General features: G+C 43.1%; 1 long non-coding RNA gene across 1 annotated transcript in view; it reads right to left on the bottom strand.

Annotated features, from left to right (window-relative positions):
- LOC145341355 (uncharacterized) overlaps positions 1–12628 on the bottom strand; it is a 58470-nt gene extending 45842 nt beyond the window's left edge. The window contains exon 1 of the long non-coding RNA XR_013886362.1: positions 12519–12628. This is a non-coding gene — a long non-coding RNA (uncharacterized LOC145341355). The remainder of the gene's footprint in view (positions 1–12518) is intronic.
- Positions 12629–21647: the final 9019 nt, after the last annotated feature.

Below are 21647 nucleotides of genomic sequence, written 5' to 3'. Positions count from 1 at the left end.
CAGTTGAAACTTACTTTTAAAAATTTCCAGATGTTCCAGATAGGAAATCACAGTGCCCAGGGACCCAGGTTCAATTCCACCCTTGTGTGACTGTATGTTTGGAGTTTGCACATTCTCCCCATGTCTGCGTGGGTTTCCTCCAGGTGCTCTGGTTTCCTCCCACACTCCAAAGATATGCAGCTTAGGTGAATCAGCCATGCTAAACTGCCCCTTAGTGTCCCAAGATCTATAGATTTAGGGGGATTACTGGGATAAATATGTGGGTTTACAGGGATAGGGCCTGGGTAGGATGCTTTGTTGAAAAGTCGGTACAGACTCAATGGGCCGAATGTCTCCTTCTGCACTGTAGGAATTCTATTATTCTATGATGTTGATGAAACTGAAGTTTAATGTTTGACCCTCCATAACAGGTACCCTATACCTCTCCAAAGAACTCCGCTATCTTACTCCTGATAGTTCTAAAGTGCACAAGTCCATTAGCCAAACCTGGATCTGACTGAACTCTGTTGCACTTCAACATGTGCAGTTGCCACTATGAATGATGGATGGGCAAACCTCAAACTTCCACCCTCCGGATCCCCCATTATTACCCCCGTTGAAACAATGGGGGCTAAGTTCGGGAGTGGGACTGAGAACCTCTCTGTCTGCACAAAATATCCAGGCCACAACTTATGACTCAGGGACAGCCCCAGTCATTAATCTGAAATGATACTCAGAAATGCAAAATGAGTGGACATAAATAGCAGTAAAGTAATTTGCCTTCAAGTATTTATTGAAAATTACATTTCAGTAAATGATGAGCGGCACAGTGGTTAGTACTGCTGCCTCACAGTGCCAGGGACCTGGGTTCAATTCCCAGATCGGGTCACTGTCTGTGTGGTGTCTGCATATTCTCCCCATGTCTGCATAGGTTTCCTCAGTTGTTCTGATTTCCTCCCACTGTCCAAATAACATGCTGGTTAGATGAATTGGCCATAATAAGTTCTCCCTCAGTGTACCCAAACAGGTGCAGGAGTGTGGCAACTAGGGGATTTTCACAGTAACTTCGCGGCAGCCTACTTGTGACACTAATAAATAAACATTAAGCTTAAAATATGACGATGTATAGATTCATTTTACAGGATTTACTTATGTGTCTGGCAGCTATTGTGTGACCACATTCTTCATCATTATACTTCTCTGCTTCCATTACAGACCTATTTTTGCTTCTAAAAATGGCTCTAGAAATTAGAGAAATACAGTTGAGAAATTAATTACAGATCTTTGTGTGCATTCTGGACTTATGTTGTTGGCTGCATCAGTCTTGCTCATTGGCTGAAAACCAACTCAAGGCCTTTTTTGAAATCCACAACATTTTGTACACAGTCTAAAACCTACAGTATAAGAGCTTATGAATTTAGCAAGCACTAAGCAGCGAAGGAATTATTTAGATTGCAGTTTGAAATAGTTCAAGTATAATTTGCTGATAACTTGCATTCTCCTCTGTTGTGAATGGCTGTAACTTATGGGTAGTCACTGTTTACTTTTACTGATAAAGTTTTTTTTTCAAGTTGGCCAGTTGACATAATATGTTATCTATCATCCACCTTATAGAAAGAGACAACATGCCTTTTCATTGGCCTGGAAAGATCGGATGTTCAACTGTCAACAGATGAGCCACACCCAGCCCAAGCCCAGTCATTACATTCTGGATGTTCAACTTCCGTCACAGACCAAAATAGTTGCCCTGCAGAGCATAGATGTCATTAGTGGAATGAATGAATAGTCTGAATTCAACTGGAATTTCAAGAGAACTGAGGCAAAATGTTTTGAATTAAAAAAAAAATTAATGTCTATGGAAGCTATGAAAAGAAAGGCCTCTTTTCAATAGGTGGCTAATAATAGGAATGATGCAGAATTGGAGTTAACCTCATGAAAGGAAGCGGCCAATATCTAAATCACAAAGCTGAAGAAGTTGTCAGCAGCCTGGTATTAGCTGCCACCTTCTCCTTGCACAAGATTAGCACGTCCTGTATAAGCCTATGAATCGCTTGCTCTGTTTTATTTAAAGCATTTTTATCCAGCAATAGCAGCGATCACCACGTAAACACATCTTCACAAGCCTGGAAATAAAGTAACATGAAGCAGGGAGGTGGATTTAATCACCTCCTAATTTTACATTTTAAATAAGTCATTGGAGACAAAAATCCGCCCGAAATAGAATTTATTTCCATTCTGCGGAGTTAGAGTTGCTTCTTTCTAAAACGGCATCTGTCTCCCCTTTTAGATATGGCTAGAGTCCTGTTCTCACTGGGGTTGGGTTTCAGCCTTGTCAAAACACCACGAGGAAGGACATTGCAACAAAGGAATTTGTGCATTTGGGATCGAGAGACGTTTTGCAGTATAATCCCATACTTACCAACATCTTGGATTTCCAATCTTCTCTGGCAATGGTGGCTTTGCATCCGGCTTAAACAGTAGATTATTTTTTTTCTATGTGAATAATTTGTGTTACTCCCAGTGCTGGAATACAAATCTGTGCTCAGATTTGCTGCAGACTGTAAGAACAACCAGGCCAACAAGCCTTAGCAAACACATTACTAGATACTAAGCTGTGCCTCTACTTTTGATATGCATTAAGAATTCTATCCTACCCTGCGAGTCAACTAATTATACTCCTGTCACAAGAACAGGTACTTATAAACGAGTCTGCATTCATTTTTGAGCACAAAGATTTGGAGTTATTTTGACGTGAGTGTGACTGTTGCTGTGAAACCCAGGTGCTCTCCTGTGTCTTCAGGAAGGGACTGTACAATTTGCATTGCTTTAGCATCATATTACAGTGAGTCACATAGCCGGAGTACAGGCAGAATTCCACCGCTGAAGCATTGCTGGAGAGTCTGCTTCATGACTTTATCAATTATTCATGCATTCTGTCTGAGTGCTGTGAATGAGCACATACTCTTCATTCACAAGATATACTCTGCACAGGTGAGACAAAATGTGGAGTTAAGAATGGAGATTAAGTACCATTCTTTGGTGACAGGGTATTTTACAGCACCTGTTTCTTTGAGAAAAGTAACACCAGGGACTGATTTTTAATATCAATTTTTTTTTCCTGTTCCAAGTAAATAACATACAGAGCCTGACTTGACTAGTGAAAAGGTAATTATAGTGAATGTTCTGATGAATTGCTTTGATCGCGGCCAGTTCCTCTGTGTAGTTCTTTCTCTCCCACTTTGCTGGGTGTCTCTACGTTAATGGATGAGAAGGCCAAAGCCACACGTCCACAGCTCAACAGGAAGTGCACCCAATAACAAACTCAGGATAATGTTCCGCACCTTCTATGTTGAGACATAGATAGTGTGGATAGTCAAAGGCTTTTACCCCAGAGTGGAAGGGTCGACTACAAGAGGGCCCAGGTTTAAGGTGAGAGGTGATAAGTTTAGCGGAGATGCGCGGGGGAAGTTTTTCACACAAAGGGTGGTGGGTGCTTGGAACACACTGCCAGTGGAGGCAGGCACATTAACAACGTTCAAGGCGTACTTTGACAGACACATGAACAGGAGGCAAAAAGAGGGATAGAAACTACATATTGGCGCAGGCTTGATGGGCGAAGGGCCTGTTCCTGTGTTGTATTGTTCTTTGCCCTTGGTTCACAAACCCACATGCCACTGGGCTTATCCACGCTCCTGGGGTACCTGACCATTACTTGATGAATTCTGAATGAGAGTCTGCATCTTCTTATCTTGTGATGAAGCAGTAATGACCATGTTACACAGCTCCATCACAATGCAGATGAGTAATTTGAGACATGACTTGTGATAAGTGTAGCATGCTTGGGAGGAATGGGTGACTCTGCACCTCTGCTTCTCACCAATGGGGCTTTTTCTTTACATCCTGCCTGGGAATGTTGCAGGCTAATGGATAGAGATTAGTTACAATATTTACTCAGTTAACATTGTACCTTGGTCCATTTCCACTCAGCAGTTCCCAAGTTCCGATGTATAGCATTTGCTTTTACACAATTAGCTTGTTTACAGTGCGGTAAATTTAAATGGCAGTAATCCTTCTCAAGGTGCAGTGAAACAACACTGAGATGATGAATAAGCCAAGAGATGGTATTCATCTTTGCTGTAAAAACAACATATTTTTAGAAGATTTGAGTTACACAAGTGTTTGTTTCATTTTATCTCAGCCAGATTTTACATATGAATATATCATGGACCCTAGTGTATTGTCACTAGATTATTCATTCAGAAACTCTGCTAATGTTCTGGAGACTTGGGTTTGAATCCCACCATGGCGGGCGGTGGAATTTGAATTCAATAACAAAAAATCTGAAATTAAGAATCTACTGATGACCATGAAACTATTGTTGATTGTTGGAAAAATCCATCTGACTCACTAATGTCCTTTAGGGAAGGAAATCTTCCATCCTTTCGTGGTCTGGCCTATATGAGACTCCAGGGCCACAGCAATGTGGTTGGCTGTTAACTGCCCTTGAGCAACTAGGGATGGGCAATAAATGCTGGCCAGCCAAATCAAAATATATTCCATTCTTCTCACCAATCATTTAAAATCCTTGTTCTGTACTGCCCATCTATGAGCCAAGCCAATTTTCTCACCGAGATGCCTTCTCTGCTTTCCTTCCTTAGCCCCTGTATTGGATGGTTTCCTATCCTTGCTGACTTCAATCTGTATTTCTGACTTCTGTGCATCTCAACTCAGCATTTTTGCTCTCCTTTGAGTTCATTGACTTTCTGTTCTCCCTTAATCTCTCCCTCCATATAAACCTCCCTATCCACAATCACGGCCATCATCTTGCCCTTGACATTTCTCTTGGCCTCCTTACTCCCATCATTCCAACACAGAAAAGACTACCCCTGACCACTTCCCTGTATCTCACTCCACCCTCATCCTCCTTCCCCTTCACAAACTGTTCACTCCTCAAAAAATGTTTCTCTCATTTCTCTTAATCATTCATAGCATGTAGGCATTGCTGGCAAGGCCAACATTTATTGTCCATCCTAAGCGTTCTTGAGAAAACTTGATTTGATTTATTATTATTACTTGTTTTAGTAGACAGTGAAAAGTATTGTTTCTTGTGCACTACACAGACAACGCATATTGAAAATAGGGAAAGAAAGACTATAGTGCAGAGTGTAATGTTACAGATATAGTTAGGGTGTGGAGAAAGATCAATTTAATGAGAGGTAGGTCCATTCAAAAGTCTGGTGACTGCAGGGAGGAAGTTGTTCTTGAGTCGATTGGTACAGACTTTTGTATTTTTCTCCTAATGGAAGGGAGTATGTCCGGGGTGCCTAGGATCCTTAATTATGCTGGCTGCAGAAAGTGTAGATGAAGTCAATGGATGGGAGGCTGATTTGAGTGATGGATTGGGTTTCGTTCACAACTTTTTGTCGTCTCTTGCAGTCTTGGTCAGAGCAGAAGACTACCAAGCTGTCATACATCCAAATAGGATGCTTTCTCTGGTGTATCTGTAAAAGTTGGTGAGAATCTTAGCGGACAAGCCAAATTTTCTTAGCCTCCTGAGAAAGTAGTACAATTTTCATTGTATAGACTGAAAAAAATCCCAGTTGGAATCTCCTTCACTTTAGAATTCCACACAGTCACTCAAGGCTGGAATTGAACTGGGTACCTGGTACTATGAAGCAGCAGTGCTAACTGTATGCCACTGTGCCGCACCTTGGTGAACTATCAACTACAGATCCATTCCATCATTAAGACCACTTAGTTCCACTTCCCTAACATCGCCTAACTCTACTCTTACCTCTCTTTGCTGAGACCCTCATCTATGGCTTCACCTCCACATTTGACCATTCCAATGTTCTTTTGAGTTATCCTTTCATCTCGCACCCTCTATAAATCCGAGTTCACCCAAAGCTCTGCTGCCCTTTTCCTAATTCTTGTCACGTCCTGGTCACCCCCTGCCCTCTGACCTTTATCAGCTCCTGGCCCAGCAATGTCTTCAATTTTTAAATCTCCTGCTTGTTTTCAAACATCTCAATTTCCCCTCCCATTTCTATCTCTCTCATTTCTCCCACTCTCTGCGCTCCTTAAATTCTCACCACTCCTCCAACTGTCTATTTTAATGGTTTCTGCATTGACATCCATACTTTCAGATGGCTAGGTTCTAAATTTGACAATTCCACCCCACTCCCTTCCTCCACACACACAAAATGTCTGTGATCATCCTGTTGTGATTCTGTTAACATTCAAGGCTATGGACCAAGTGCTGGCAAGTGGGATTAGGTGGGAGGGTCAAGGCTTTTCATGTGTTGGTGCAGACTCGGTGGGCCAAAGGGCCTCCTCTGTATTATAGTATTCTGTGATACTGTGATCTCCATCTTTACCTCTTTAACCTCCTATAAGACATTCTGTAAAACCTACATCTGTGACCAAGCCTTTGGTCATCTGTCTGAGCATCTCCGCACGTCATTGTGGAAATGTGTTTGTCAACACTCCTGTGAAGCACCTGGAATATTTTATGATGTTTCTAGGTGCTACATGAAGGAAAGTTGTTGCTGTTTTTAAAGAGGCAGGAGAGATTATTCACTTCAGTTTGCTTGCCCCATCATATGGGGCTGAGCTTTCAACTTCTTCAGACCCGAATTGTCTTTCTCCTGCGATGGGCACCAACCCTATGCCCATCCATTTGCAGTTTTAATAGGGTTTCGTCCATTTTGTTTTGGTTACTCCTATTGAGTTCACTACAAAATAATATTTGACCTAAGTTACCAAAATAGCTTGGGGACTCCCTGGATCAGTCCCTGGTCTCGTTGGTTCAACTTATCCCAGCCTGGCCAAAGAAAAAAGAATGCTACAATTGACCTTAATGCCCCTGGTATGGTTTAGGGGGGGAGGAAAGAAAGGGAAACCACCACTCATGGGGTTCCTTGAGCTCTTGCTGGTGTCCCTTGCTGATAATGTATGCAGTGAGGACAGAGACAGGCTCGGCTGTGATGCCTTCGACAATTGAATACCTTAGGTCACAACATCGAGGTTCCTGTCAAATAATAACTGTGTGAAAGGAGGCCATTCAGCCCATCATACCTGTTGAAAAGCCATCCAAATACCCCAGCCCATTTCCCAAACACCTCTTGATCATCCCCCATCTAATACATCTCCAACCCCACATTTGTGATGAATTATCACTTAGATCATAGAATCCCTACAGTTCAGAAGGAGGCCATCCAGCCCTTCGAGTCTGCACTGACCACAATCCCACCCAGCCTCTATCCCCATAGCCCCACGTATTTACCCTGCTAGTCCCTCTGACACTAAGGGGCAATTCAGCATGGCCAATCAACCTGACCAACACACAGGGTGACACAGTGGTTAACACTGCTGCTTCACAGCACCAGAGACCCAAGTTCGATTCCCGGCTTGGGTCACTGTTTGTGTGGAGTTTGCATATTCTCCCCATGTCTGCATGGGTTTCCTTCTGGTGCTCCAGTTTCCTCCCACAGTCCAAAGATGTGCAGGTTAGGTGAATCTGCCGTGCTAAATTGCCCCTTGGTGTCAGGGGGACTAGTAGGGTAAATGTATTGGGTTGTGGGGATGGGGCCAGAGTGGGATTGTGGTCAGTGCAGACTCATTAGGCTGAATGGCCTCCTTCTGCACTGTAGGATTCTATGATTCTATCCGGACTATGGGGGGAAATCCCGGAGTACCCGAGGGAAAACACACACAGATATCGGGAGAATGTGCAAACTCCACATAGGCAATGACCCACGCTGGGAATTGAACCCGGGTCCCTGGCGCTGTGAGACAGCAGTGCTGACCACTGTGCCACTGTGACGCCCAAGGACAGCAGATTTCCTTCGCTCAAGGACAGTAGTGAACCAGATGAATTCATAGAACAATCGACAACCATTCCATCATCACTTTTTAAGTTTAGGTTTTTTTTACTGAATTCAAATGTCTCCAGCTACCATGATGGGATTCAAACCAGGGTTCCCAGAGCATTACCCTGTGTCTCTGAATTGTAGTCTAGCGGCAATACCACTTTACCACTGCCTCCCCATCCCAGATGAGGTGAAGGAAGGCCGCAGCTGAAGGCCTCTACTCAAATGAATGTCCCTACTCATTTGTGAGAAAACAAGCTTTACAGAGCCAGGGCTGGTGAAATGGAAGATCTATATTACAACTATGCAGCCTACTGTTTTAATAAAGAGTTTTCATTACTTCCATGAATGCTCGGTTAACACACCTCCATAATTATTATTCTTTTCTTTCAGGTAAGAATAATGCCAGGAATTACTGGCAATGGTAGTTACGTGTGGGAACACGAGACATCATGCTCCCTTGAATTGTTTCTTTTACAATACACCTTCTCCAAGTAAATGTCAAGCCAGAAGGCTTATAATTCCTAGCAGCATGACTGTGGATGATTGCCTTCTCAGGAATCTGCCTCTGTCTTTTCACACAAGCTACCTTAAAATAAAATGAGATTCTTTAGCCTATTAAGAAGTTTAATGAGCATTATTTTTGTACTTGGGTATAATGGGCGGGATTTTCCGGTTGCGAGCGTCCCAAGGCGGGAAGTTCCCGCTCGGGTGTCAACGGACCTCTGCATGGCCAGCCCCGCCTGCTATGATTCCTGTGGTGGGCAGGATGGGAAAATTCCACCCAATGTGTCCACTCACAATTTCTGAGCGCCTCGGCACCCCTAAACACTGCTCTCCTCCCTTAAGCATGTTCTGTCTTCAGCAGGCATTCCACCTTCCTTCATGTACTGAAATACTCCTAAAAGCAAGGTTCTCATCGTTCTCCCTTGAGGGATGCCATGGGGCAAATTTTCCTGCTCCGCCTGCCTCGGGAATTGTAGCGAGCGAGGAGCGGGCCATGGAAAGGTTTGTTGACTTCGAGTGGGATTTTCCAGTTTCGGGGTGAGCGAGGCTGGAAAATCCCACCCCTTAAGTCACAGCTACAGCTATTGCCATTGTTGACAACCCTCAGTTACACTTTATTCAATTAAAAATACAGTTCACAAGTTCATTTGTGGACCCCATTAGTTTTCATTTTAGCGATAAATCTTCTTTGAGGTTACTTATCTTATTATGTTTTTCTAAATATGGAGTATTCACTGCCTTGTCCTTACTTGCTAACTGTTACATCCTCCAAGAATTCTAATAGGTTCTTGAAGTATTCTTTGTACAACAGACTTTGTTGCTTTACTTACTATTAAAGATAAATCTATAAAGTCCATGATCATACCATGACATAGAACAATAGATTCTGTGCAGAAGAAGGCCATTCAGCCCATCAAGTCTGCACCAACTCCCTGAAACAGCATCTTACCAAGGCCGACCTCCGGCCTATTTCCATATCCCTGCACATTTCCCGTGGCTAATTCACCGAAGCTACATGCCCACCTAATTTAGCCTGGCCAATTCACTTAAGCTGCACGTCTTTGGAGTGTGGGAGGAAACCAGAGCACCCACGTAGACACAGGAAGAATGTGCAAACTCTGCACAGAGAGTGACCCGAGGCAGAATTGAACTCTGCCCCTCATATGCAAAGCTTGTTTACAGACAACTCTGCCCTTTCCATTCCTCACACGCAATGCATTTTGAGAAACTTGTCCTTCTTTAATCAATCAAAGAGAAACTTAATGGATCTTAATGGGGTGGCACAGTAGCACAGTGGTGGGACAGTATGGTAACACAGTGGTTAGCACTACTGATTCACAGTTCCAGGGACCTGGGTTCAATTCCCGGCTTGGGTCACTGTCTGTGTGGAGTTTGCACATTCTCCTCATGTCTACGTAGGTTTCCTTCGGGTGCTCCATTTCCCTCCCACAGTCCAAAGATGTGCAAGTTAGGTTGATTGGCCATGCTAAAACAATTGCCCTAATGTCCTGAGATGTGTAGGTTAGAGGGATTAGTGGGTAAATATATAGGGATAGGGGGGTAAGGCCTGGGTGGGATTGTGGTTGGTACAGACTCGATGGGCCAAATGGCCTCTTTCAGCACTGTAGCGTTCCTATGATTCTAGGATTCAAAAGATTCCGTAGGCATACTGCTATGTGCAACAAGAAGAGAGGATGCTGGAAAATCTCAGCAAGCCTATCAGCATCTATCAGGAGAGATTAGGATTTATTAGGATTTGGGGAGGCGATGGTCCAGTGGTATATCCAGAAAAGATAAAAGCAAAATACTGTGAATGCTGGAATCTAAAACAAAAACAGAAAATGCTGAAAAATCTCCCCAGGCCTAACAGTATCCGTGGAGAGAGAATAGAGCGAATGTTTTGAGTTTGAATGGCAGCTCTGATGAAGGGTTATCCAGACTCGAAACATTGGCTCTAATCTCTCTCCACAGATACTGTTAAACCTTGAGATCTTCCAGGATTTTCTGTTTTTGTTATTAATCCAGAAACTTGGCTAGTATGCTGGGGACCTGGGTTCAAATCCTGCTATGGCAGGTAGGGGAATTTGAATTCAATAAAAAAAATCCGGAATTGAGAATCTACTGATGACCAAGAAACCATTGTTGATTGTTGGAAAAACCCTCCTGGTTCACAAATGATCTTTAGGGAAGTCCTTACCCAATCTGGTCTACTTGTGATTCCAGAGTACAGCAATGTGGTTGACACTTGGAATACTGCGTGCAGTTCTGGTCACCCTATTATAGAAAGGATATTAATAAACTAGGAAAAGTGCGGAAGAGATTTACTAGGATGCTACCGGGACTTGATAGTATGAGTTATGAGGAGAAGCTGGATAGATTGGAACTTTTTCCTCTGGAGCGTAGAAGGCTGAAGGGTGAACTTATAGCGGTCTATAAAATAATGAGGGATGTAGATCAGCTAGATAGTCAATACTTTTTCCCAAAGGGAAGTCTAAAACTAGAGACCATAGGTTTAAGGTGAGAGGCAGAGATACAAAAGAGTCCAGAGGGGCAATTGTTTCACACAGAGGGTGGTGAGCACCTGGAACAAGCTGCCAGAAGTAGTAGAGGCGGGTGCAATTTTTGTCTTTTAAAAAGCATTTAGACAATTACATGGGTAAGATGGGTATAGAGGGATATGGGCCAAATACGGGCAATTGGGGCTAGCTTAGTGGTTTTAAAAAAAAGGGCAGCATGGACAGGTTGGGCCGAAGGGCCTGTTTCAATGCTGTAAACCTCTATGACTCTCAACTCCAAGGATGGGCAATAAATGCTGGCGAGCCAATGACGCCCATGTTCTACAAACAATTTAAAACAAAAGAAGAAAACTACGATGTGCAGTTGCAATATTATTGTAAATAGAGTCATTCACATTTACATGGAGTCATACAATGACGATTAAAATAAGGCTACACTTCAAAATGAATGTTCTTTTCTGGTTATATTTTCTGGGTAGATCACCTTTGCATACCTTCCATGTCTCAGGATGTTAACACAAAAACATCCTAAGTTATGGTCCCTTCTAGGAGAGTTGCAAACTCTTAAACTGTATATCTTGCATTCAGTAGTTTTTACTGGCTAGTGCTGATTCCTAAGTGTATCCCAGTTTCAAAGTATTTGACAGAACCAGTGCTGCCCTTGTATTGGGGTGAGTCATTCATAAAAAATGTACACAAACAGAATGGACCAATAAATCTTTCATTCTACACTGTCACTGTTCCCTTCATAACACAGAGCTAAACCAGATATGGGCAGCAGTGTAGTTATTTCAACATTCAGATCAGCAGTAATTGTTTTAAATCACATCAAGACAAAATAACATCAGCATATTTTTCGTCCAATTTAATAATTCTTTGCAAGAGTGAAAATATGCTTCTTTGGGAATAATTCAGACTTACCACAGTCAAATAAATCACTTAGGTTTTTCGGATAACACATTTCTAAAACAAGATGAAATGGATGCACTGGACTCTGCGATGTTCACGAAAAACACTGCTCAGAATGAAAAGAAGAACTAAAATCTGAAACCCAGAATCCCAAAGTGGGAAGTTTAGATTCTCACTGTGGTTCCAATAGGATACTCCACAATATTTTAAAGCCTATTTATTAGTGTCACAAGTAGACCTACATTAACACTGCAATGAAGTCACTGTGAAAATCCCCTAGTCACCACACTCCGGTGCCTGCTTGGGTACACTGAGGGAGAATTTAGCACGGCCAATGCACTTAACCAACACATCTTTGGATTGTGGGAGGAAACCAGAGGACTCGGAGGAAACCCACGCAGACACGGGAAAGATATGCAAACCCCACACAGACAGTGATCCAAGCCAGAGATTGAACCCATGTCCCTCGTGCATTGAGGCAGGCGACTAGGGGATTTTCACAGTAACTTCATTGCAATGTTAATGTAAGCCTATTTGTGACATTAATAAATAAATAACCCTTCTTCATCGCGGTTTGCTATGACAGCTGTAGGACAAAAAGTTATCTCTTTGCCACTTTTTTCTTCGTAGTTACAAACTCGTGCCCAACAATCCCCTGATGAATTTGTCTTTCATTCTGATGTTGTTAATCCGATCAACACATGAGCACTTGCTAAAAACCAAATTAAAAACTTGCCTGTTTTACTTCAGATCGAATTCAGCTGCACGGAACCATTACGAACAGAGATCTCTTGCTCCTCCTCATTTTACATTTGTGAATTAACGTTAATCCTCGATTGTCAATGCTTTGAAATCTATTACAGAGATGGCCAGGTAGTGCTAATGGCTTTAGCAGTGAATCGCAGGATTAACTATAATCCTGGCACAGCAGGAAATGAAAAGAAACAGGACTAGATGGATACTTGCACACAATAGTTTCAGCAAATATTAAATCGCCAAGATTATTTTTCAGTCCTTTGTGAAAATGCTGTCTTAAAAATATACAGCCACACTGCTGAACACAAAAATGTACCAGGCTACTATCTCTCTTTTATTATTGTATATTTAAATCATTAACCTTCTTTCTAATGATGATATTGTTGATATAAGTTTTTTTAATATCCTCTTTGCCTTTATGTCATCTCCTGATAACTTTAGGGTGGCGCGGTGGCACAGTGGTTAGCATTGCTGCCTCACAGCACCAGGGACCTGGGTTTGATTCTGGCCTTGGGTGCAATTTGCACGTTCTCCCCGTGTCTGCATGGGTTTCCGCCAGGTTCTCCGGTTTCCTCCCCCACTCCAAAGATGTGCAGGTTAGGTTGATTGGCTAAGCTAAGTTGCCCTGTTGTGTCCCAAGATATATAGAGCAAGAGGATTAGCAGGGCAAGTACATGGAGTTATGGGGTAAGAATCAGTGCAGACTCGATGGGCTGATAGGCCTCCGGCTGCACTGCAGGGATTCTATGATTCCCACACTAAGGAATGTTAATACTATTTGGGGCAATTGGCCATTATCAAATGTCAGTCTTAAGAGTGAGTGCTGGCAGCTATTTGACCATGAAGTGCATCACATCTGAACCCCATCCCCTCAAGTGTTGCCACAATTTTTCCCCATGGTAGCCACACCATCTTACTACAGTGATTAATATCCTCCTGCAAGCAACCATCTAATTCTCTTTGAAAAAGCAGTGTTAGATGATAAGTTTTGAAAGGACACTCGGGGTGAGAAGGGTGTGAATTGTCCCAATTGTACATCCTGGCACTGTGGCTAATTGTAACAACACACTTGATAGCCAAATGAATTCAACTCGGTATAGACGAGAGAAAGGCAGACAAAACTGAAACTTGTTTTGTTACCATTGAGAATGGCAAGAAGTAATCTGATTAAAGTGGTCAAAATTCTAAGAGTTTTGGTAAGTAGGGAAGTCAGCCAGAGAAGACACATTTAAAATAATCACAAAGGAACTGAAGAAAGAGGTTGAGGGATTTTTTTTGGACATGTATTAAAACAGCAACATAATATTGTCCTGGGATCTTTCACATCAACCTGATGGGCAGGCAGGGCCTTGGTTTAACAACTAATCTTCAAAACAGCACCTCCAACAGTGTGACACTCCAGTCATCCTTGGACTGTTCTGATCTTTGGGAACTAGATCATAAATGGCAGAGATTGGAACCATTTCTGGGTTCTGACACCCACATGGAACCATAGAATCCCTACTGTACAGAAGGAGGCCATTTGGCCCATCGGGTCTGTACCAACCACAATCCCATCTAGGCCCTGTTCCCGTAACCCCATGTATTTACCCTGCTAATCCATCTGACAATAGAATCAATTTAGCATGGCCAATCAACCTGACCTGCACATCTTTGGACTGTGGGAGGAAACCGGAGTACCCGGAGGAAACCCACCAAGACAGAGGGAGAACATGCAAACTCCACACAGATAGTGACCCAAGCCAAGAATCAAACTCGGGTCCCTGGCGCTGTGAGGCAGCAGTGCTAGCCATGGTGCCACTGTGGTGCCCCATGTAGATCAGGAGTGTGACAACAGCCGTGCAGCATAGTAGTGGCAGAGTGGTTAACGCGACTGCCTCACAGCCTCAGGGAACCGGGCTCAATTCCAACCTTGGATGACTGTCTGTGCAGAGTTCACACGTTCTCCCCATGTCTGCGTGGATTTCTTCGGGTGCTCCAGTTTCCTCCCACTGTCCAAAGATGTATCGGTTAGGTTGATTGGTCATGCTAGATTGCCAAGATGTGTAGGTTAGGGGGCATCGGTGGGTTAACTGCATAGGATTATGGGGATGGGGCCTGAGGTAGGTAGATAGGAGAGTGAACGAGCACCTCAGTATAGAGGGACCCTTGAAAGCCTGCTGAACATTTAAACATAGGAAGACTCACAGTTCTCCATCCATCAATGTGGAGGGAAATTCCATCCCACCCCCCACCCACACACATCAACTGGGAGTGTCACAGCCCAGTCAAAGGCCTTTGGATCCATATGGTTTAATAATGGGGCCTGTGGGCTGAGGGGCAGTTGATCCTCTGGCCATCTCTGAGGAGCTGCCAGCTGGACACCAGGAAAGTTCCAGCGACATTTCAACCTTGACACCAAACTGATCCTTAACTGACCCTGACCTGGGTAATAGCCGCTACTGCAAACCCAAAGGCCTTTGGACTGTGCCGGGACCATTCCCTGGCAGGGGACGGGGAGCATTGTGGGGTTGTGTCACCAGAGAACTTTGGGCCTTCCTTATATTTAGCCGCGATCACTCAGAGCTCGTCCCCTCTGAATGCAGGTGGTGGTGGGAATGAGTCAGGGAACCGAGCCAACCCAAAATGTTCCCAATTCGGTCCTGCCTCTAAGTCCACCCTGGTGAGGCTGGGAGGATTGCACCCCCAGTCTCAGAAATAGAATGAGGAACAAAATTCAAAAGCAGATACATGATTTTAAACGCTTATAGAACTTTGGTTAGACCACGCACGCTGTTCGTTGTTCTGCTCTTCATATTGCTTCTCTCTAAAAAAGATAAAGCTGAGGAGTGATCCAACCGAGGCCTTAAAAATTAGGAAGAGGATGCAATAGGCCAATGTAGAGGCGATACTTCCACTTGTAGGGGAGTCCAAAACGTTGGTCCTCAAATATAAGATAGTCACTAATGAATTCAATTAGAAATTAAAGAAAAAACATCTTTACTCCAAAAGTGGTAAAAATATGGAACTTGCTAACAAATGGAGCTGTTAAGTTTTTAAGTTTATTTATTAGTGACACAAGTAGGCTTATATTAACACTGCAATGAAGTTACTGTGAAAATCCCCTGGTCGCCACATTCCGGTGCCCGTTCAGGTACACTGAGGGAGAACTTAGCACAGCTGATGCACCTAACCAGCACGTCGTTCAAACTGTGGGTAAGAAACCAGAGCACCCGGAAGAAGCCCACACAGACATGGGGAAAATGTGCAGACTCCGCACAGACAGTGACCCAAGCCGAGGATCGAACCTGAGTCCCTGGCGCTGTGAGGCAGCAGTGCAAACCGTTCTGCTAACATGCCACCCCAGTTGAGGCAAATGACACAGATACCTTTAAGTGGAAGTCAATGAGTAAATCTATGAGAAAAAAAAGGGGCATGCTTCCAGGCTGAGGAGAAATAACATGGAAACAACCCCACATTAGGCATAAACAGTGGCCTAGACCAGTTGGGCTGAATGGCCTTTTGCTATAATGTGAATAAAGCAAAATCTTATCTTGTTTTAGAAGTAGTTGGATTTGACTCAGGAGTTTAAGTGTGCTTTTTTTGATTCATTCAGGGGGATGTATGATATATTGCCCAACCCTAATCGCCTTGGAACTGAGTGGTTTGTGCAGCCATTTCAGAAACAATCACATTGCTGAGTCACACGTAGGCCAGACCAGGTAAGGATAGCAGATTTCCATCAGTGAACAAGATGAGTTTTTACGACAATCGACAACAGATTCATGGTCATCAGCAAACTTTTAAATCCAGATTTTTTTATTGAATTCAGACTTCACCATCTGCCTTGGTGGGATTCGAACCCGGGTTCCCAGAGTGTTATCTCGGGTCTCTGGATTACTAGTCCAGTGACAACACCACCATGGCATGGCCTCTCCATGTCACTGGTTCAAACCGAACTCCAGAGACTTCAGTACATGAGACCGTGATGAGGCAGTGTAGTGGTCCTGTGAGTGACCATGTAAACCAGAGGCCTGGATTAATAACCCAAAAGTATGGAGCTGGATTTTACCAGCCCTCTGAACACAAAGTGGATGATGAGAGGCCTCATAAAATGGCAGCAGAAGGTTTTGGGTGGGGAGTCCTCATCTTCCTTGCTGTGGTAAGGTACTTTGCATGGTGAGAGTGTGTGCGTGGCTCAGCTACCCATCAACTGGAGACAAGGGACCACTGAAAGCAATGAATAGACCAGTGAAGCTCCTGATCGCACCAGAACATTACAGTTATCAGGCTAGTCCCATCAGGTTGTACGATTGCTAAGGAAATCATAAGAGTTTTACAGCATAGTAAGAGGTCCTTCAGCCTATTGTGTCATCAGGCACAAATCCATTCTAACCCTAAAGCACTTTCCAAAGCCTTTGACAGCCTCTCAGCAATTCCAGAGTTGAGAAGGTCTTCCTTCATGGCAACTCCATGGTTCAATGAGGATTTTAATATTTAGACAGCAATGTTCAGTGCTTAGAAAGCAAACACTCACTTGCCCAAAAAGTAATCCAAGTCAGATCTTACAGCAGCACATTTGTTAGCACTATTAGTATTCTGACCATCTAAATACCAATCCTGGTTATATTGGGGACATTCTTCATTCAGTTTTGTCAACTGACTGCAGCCATTGAATATTATCACCAGACCATCGCCCGTCTAAGAACCTTTGATGAAACCAAAGATCGCTGAAATTAACGTTTCTGCATCATCTGAGCGCTACAGATTTCCCCTCTCCATCATTCCAGCCTGTTCACAGATTATCTCTTCACTCACCGATCCATCTGCTATACAGAAGGAGCTTAAGGCTCCCTCCGCTTCTTAAGGTTACAGGTCTGGCTGAGATTGATGCAAAGTTACTTATGTTTGTTGCTGATGCTCTTACAAAGCTGTTAGGTCAAATAACAATTTATCTTTTGACCAAAGCACAGAGTGCTTAAGTTAATCCATTCGATAAAGGTGGACTAAGCACTGTTGGCTACAATTATCACACAATTTCATTTTCAAATTTAGGTCAGGCTCTACAATGACCTCCAGTGTAACAGGTTTCTGGATTCTAATCAATCTTATGTTCAGTCTTTCCAGTTAACAGTTATTGCCCTTTCTGAATTCACTAATCTAATCTATTTGGTTGCTAATTCCAAGAAACCTGGCATGATTTCTTGAACCTATAGAAGACATTGAGTACAATGAGCCACAATGTGTAGTGCAAGAAGCTATTGAATTTTGGTCTATCACCAACTGCGATGACTGTCTGCTACCCAACACTAGAAAATAACATTAACAATTATTGAATCCAACTGCCAGACCTGGTTCCTCTGCCCAAGGGGTCTTCCCCGTAAGGCTTAGAATCACATTCTCCCTTGGGAACATCATTTTAACATTGATAATCAGTTGGGAAAATAAAGGGCCATAGTTAAATCTGAGCAACATATTCCATCTGCTTACAGTATTGGTAGCAAATGGTGATCCAGGTGGCTACAGTCAAGTAGTCCTGGGGCTTCTGTGTTACAGGAAGAATATTTGCCAGTCAAATAACATAACAACAATGTCAGTTCAAGGCACAAAAATGGAATTACAATGATCCTTTATCCCCCATCAGATAGAAAATATTTTTAACGCTTAATTTGACAGCTACCTTGATCCTTGCTGTCTGCTGTCAACACAATCAAAACTATAAACTGTGCACATTATACATTTTGCACAGTACATTTACAAAATTGAGCTGGTGAAATATCATCAATTTGTCCTGAGTTGTTCTTCTATTTGATTTTACAACCAATTTACTGCTCAAGCAGCTTGTCTTACCACACAACAGGCGGACTGGAGATGGATCTGCCTTCATTAGTCTTGCTGATGCCCGGGGCCAAACAACCTCACCCTGTTTGTTGAAGAAGAAAGTGAGGAAGTGATAAATCAGTCACATGGGGCAAGAGTCTGGCATTCAAATTAAATAGGAACAATATGCCAAAGACTGGAGTCTGCTTGCTGGATTTCATATTACAGGATCGGACCACACCAAAAAAAACTTGTTTTAGGCTTTGAGGGGGCGACGTGGTGGCACAATGGTTAGCACTGCTGTCTCATAGTGCCAGGGATCAATTCTGGTCTCGGGTCACTGCCTGTGTGGAATTTGCACATTCTACCCATGTCTGCGTGGGTTTCCCTCAGGCACTCCGGTTTCCCCCCACACTCCAAAGATGTGTGGGGTAGGTTGATTGGCCATGCTAAATTGGCCATTGGTATCAGGGGGATTAGCAGCGTAAATACTTAGGATTATGGAGATAGGGCCTGGATGGGATCGTTGTCAGTACAAGCTCGATAGGCCGAATGGCCACCTTCTGCATAGAATTCTATGAATTCTATGATGTGGCACAGTGGTTAGCACTGCAGCCTCTCAGCGCCAGAGATCCGGGTTTGAATTCCAGCTTGGGTCACTGGCTGTGTGGAGTCTGCACATTCTCCCCGTGTCTGCTTGGGTTTCCCATGGGTGCTCCGATTTCCTCCCACGGTCTGAAAGGTGTGCTGGTTACTTGCATTGGCCATGCTAAATTCCCCCTCAGTGTGCCTGAACAGGCGCTGGAGTGTGACAACTAGGGGACTTTCACAGTAACTTCATTGCAGTGTTAACATAAGCCTACTTGTGACACTGATAAATGAACTTAAACTTAGCAACCTAGAGCACAATTTAACCCAACCACTCATTGGGATCCGGTGTACAGTTTTGTATTTCAAAAGGAAAAAGTTACGAGACAAAATTTTATTTCATTACAGATTTTAAAAAAAGACTGCCGGGGGACAAGGCCCATATTTTAAAATACGAACACTGGTCAGATATCTGGCTCAGAATGGGATTGGACTCTCGCAGCAAAAATACAGGCTGAGATAATAAAATTGAATGCAGAATATATTTCCTTTTCAAGTGCAAAATCAAAACAGGGTACAGGCCTGGTTGCAGTTTAGCTTGTTTTATTTTTGTGAATGGGATGGAAAGGAATGGGGTGCAGAATCTTTCAGTATTGGATATATTTAAAATAGAAAGAATTGTGCAAAGTCTATGATACCATGGCTAGATGGGTAAAGTGGTCACTTCTCATTCCAATATTTCTTGCACCTTTACTGTCATGTCATCACTCCTGATTAATATCTTTAAGAAATCGCGATATTTCTATTCAAATATAATACTTATTGGCCCAGTCCAACATGCAAACCAACTTCCCATCCATTGACACTGTTTACACTTCCTGCTGCCTTGGAAAAGCAGCCAGCATAATCATGGACCCCACACATCATTCTGTCAGGAAAAAGGTACAAAAGTCTAAGATCATGTACCAGCTGATTCAAGAACAGTTTTTTCCCTGCTGCCATCAGAGTTTTGAATGGACGTACCTTATATTAAGCTGATCTTTCTCTACATCCTAACTATGACTACATTCTGCACTCTCTCCTTTTCTTCCCCCCATGTACTCTATGAGTGGTATGCTTTGTATAGCACCAAGGAAACAATGCTATTCACTGTTTACCAATACATGTGACAATAATAAATAAATCAAATCAAATTTCTTTAACATACAGTTTAATTTGTTCTATCTTATTTAAGCCAACCTTGGTTCAGCTGTATAGGAAAAGTGAATTATTTATATCCTTTATTTATCCAGAGTTTCTGCTGAGGGGCATTACCGGAGACTTTCTAATAAGAACTTAAACCATCTGTACTCTCAACTGGATGCAAGTGGCTTCATGATACTTTTTTCGAAAAAGAGCAAGGAAATTTTCCTATTAAACATAGAAAATGGGAGGAGGAATGAGCCATTTGGCCCTTTGAGCCTACTTTGCCATTTATTAGGATCATAATTGATCATCAAACTGAGTAACTTGTTCCTATTTTCCCCCCTATATTCTTTGATTTCTTTTCACTCAAAAACTATATCTCACTCCTTCTTGAAAACATGCAACGTTTTGGCCTTAAATTCTTTCTGTGGTAAAGAACTCTACAAGTTTACCATTCTCTGGGTAAAGAAATTTCTCCTCATCTCAGTCCTAAATGATTTACCCCGTATCCTCAGACTGTGACCCCTGATTCTAGACTTTCCCATGGTCAGGAACATCCTTCCTGCAACATCCCTGTCTAGACCTGTTAGAATTTGATAGGTTTCTATGAAGTCCCCACCTCAATCTTCTAAAATCCACCAAATATATTAACCAACTCTATCTCCTTCATACATTAGTCTCATCGTCCCAGGAATCAGTCTGGTAAACCTTCGCTGCACTCCCTTCGTAGCAAGAACATCCTTCCTCAGGTAAGGAAACCAAAACTAAGGTGTGGTCTCCCCAAGGCCCTGTATAATTGCAGAAGTTATCCCTGCTCCTGTACTTGAATCCTCTCAACACAAAGGCCAACATACCATTTGCCTTTTTCATTGCCTGCTGCAGCTGCATGCTTACTTTCAGAGACTGGTGTACAAGGACACCCAGGTCTTGCTGCACTTTCCCCTCTTTCAATCTATAGCCATTCAGACAATAATCTGCCTTCCTGTTTTTGCTCCCAAGCGGATAACAACATATTTATCCACATTGTACTGCATGCATTCTCCCACTCGCTTGTCACACTGAAGCATCTCTACTTCCTCTTCCTACCCCATCCTCCCATCCTGCTTTGCATCATCTGAAATTTTGGAGATATTACATTTAATTCCCTCATTTTGGCATAGTGGTTAACACTGCTGCCTGACAGCGCCAGGGACCCAGGTTCAATACCCGGCTTGGGTCACTGTCTGTGTGGAGCCTGCACATTCTCACTGTGTCTGCGTGGGTTTCCTCCAGGTATTCTGGTTTCCTCCCACAGTCCAAAGATGTGCAGGTTAGGTGGATTGGTCATGCTAAGTTCTCCCTCAGTATGCCTGAACAGGCGCCAGAATGTTGAGACTAGGGGATTTTCACAGTAACTTCGTTGCAGTATGAATGTAAGTCTACTTGTGACTAATAAATAAATACATTATATACACTGTGAATAATAGGGTTCTGGCACTGATCCCTGCAGTACCCCATTAGTCACTGCTGCCACTTGATTCTGGCCCAGGGAGGCAAC

This window comes from Carcharhinus amblyrhynchos, chromosome 3 (assembly GCF_965287045.1).
Source record: "Carcharhinus amblyrhynchos chromosome 3, sCarAmb.v2.hapA, whole genome shotgun sequence".
Lineage (NCBI taxonomy): Eukaryota > Metazoa > Chordata > Chondrichthyes > Carcharhiniformes > Carcharhinidae > Carcharhinus > Carcharhinus amblyrhynchos.
Note: the sequence above shows the minus strand (reverse complement) of the source record. Positions and strands in the feature narration are given on the sequence as shown.